The sequence below is a fragment of the Arabidopsis lyrata genome (assembly GCF_000004255.2).
Source record: "Arabidopsis lyrata subsp. lyrata unplaced genomic scaffold ARALYscaffold_7, whole genome shotgun sequence".
NCBI lineage: Eukaryota > Viridiplantae > Streptophyta > Magnoliopsida > Brassicales > Brassicaceae > Arabidopsis > Arabidopsis lyrata.
Window position 1 is genome coordinate 18284843 of NW_003302549.1, and position 2115 is coordinate 18286957.

The window sequence follows — 2115 nt, forward strand, 5'->3', positions numbered from 1 at the left end:
GAGACATCAGTTATCGTCATCTCCTTACATAAATTATATGAAAGCATGTGGTATCTCCATGTGATTGCTATTAATATATAGACTAGGAGTCAAGCCCTACATTCCGTTAATTAAGATTAAGATTTATATTATGGACACGTAATGATAAAAGGACACGTAACTCTCATAAGCATTAATTAAGATTTATATTATTATTAGGAAAACATCCTGAAAAAAATGCGATCGTAAGTTAAAAAAAATATTAAACGAAGAGTTATAATAAGTAGATACAATTTTTCAATTCTTAAACAATTATAAATATAACTAAATAAATATATTCAACAAAACATTATGATAAAAAGAAGCAATATTTTAAATTATGTTATGTTAAAGAGAGAAAATCTCAAAAAAAAAATAAAGTGGAAATGTTGCAACAATTCATTAAATATACTAAAAATTGTAATAGTTCATCAAATAAACTAAATGTTACAACGGTTAATCAAATATACCAAATATTGTAATAATTGATCAAATAAACCAAAAGTTACAACGCTTCGTCAAATTGTTCAATGGTTCGTCAAATAAACCAAATGTTACTATGTTGAATTAAATGGTAGCAACAATTCATTTATACTAGATTATATACTTGAGCGTTGCGCGGGATTTTAATTTAAATATTTTTATCAATAAGAATCTTTCAAATTATTTGAATTTTAAAAGATTTTACTTTACTTATTTTCATTATCTTTTCATAGTAGTAAATATTTTTCACACTTTTTACTACAAATTTTCTTGTTATCTTCTATGATTCACTCGTCGTCTCCCGACATCTACTGTCTTTTCACCTTATATTGGCTCACATATAATATACTTGACTATGAATTAGTTCTCAAGATAGATCGTATATATTTTCTCATTCATATCTTTCAATTCTCAAAAAAAAATTTATAAGTTGCAAGATCTTTTTATTAAACTAAACATTAGAAAATTTCGGGAGATATTTGTCACAGGTTTCTTTAACCATGTTTGGTGCATGTAAAATTGTTTTATAAGCAACAAATCTCATATACAGACTCATTCTTATTCTTAAACATCGGATTTCAACAACAAATTTTACACTTTATTTTGACCGTTTGAAAAATACAAAAAACAAATTCACATATATAATTTGACGTATATTATGATTCTATATAGTATTCTTAATGTTATTTTCGTAAAATTCGTAACTTACGAACTCATAAATCATTCTAATTTTAAAATATATTTTTAATCCTTAATATTTACTATTCTAATTAGAAACTCTTCAACACACCATTACTATTCCAATATCTCTTATTCGACTGGATTATTTTATTTTTGTTTGTGATGTTTAGGATAGTTTTTGTTTTATTTCAAATCACCTTTTTCCGATCTATGTTAAAATTTCAAAAACACTAATTAATATTTAGTTTTTCTTTTTTTAAGTATTCATTTGATTTTTAAAAAACCACCACTTTTTAATTTAGAAACCACTGATAACATAGAAAATTTTATTAATGAAACTATTTATATTATATTATAATTATAAATAATAATATGTACTCAATCCCTCTTATTTTTAATCAGTATCATGAATTGATACTTTAACATTAAAAATATTTTTTAATTTTAAATATGTATTTTTTAGGAATAAATTACTTTTTATTTTCAGTAAAAAACCTTTAAATTTATTATATTCTTAAGTCTTATTTTTACTTATTCTACTAAATAGTTGTAACTCTTAAAAATGATTTTTTTACCATTAGTCATTTAGGAATATTTACTCATATATGTTAAGATGCAATTCTAATTTTTTTATTTATCCAATCTCTATTCAAAAAAATTCATATATTGTGTTATAAATTTAGTTTTTTTCGTGTTTTGATATTTCATTTATTCTTTTGTAAATTATTGTTTTTATTTAATAAAATATAATAAGATAAATTATAAAATATGTAAATTAATTATACTTTTAATGTTTTTTTTTTTAACATCTGGATTTATTATTTATTGCAAATTATGAGAACTGTTATATAGATGATTCTACAACGGACAATTCCTTCCGACCCTTATTAGATTTACGACAGACTACACTTCCTCCTTTATGCTCTTGATGGA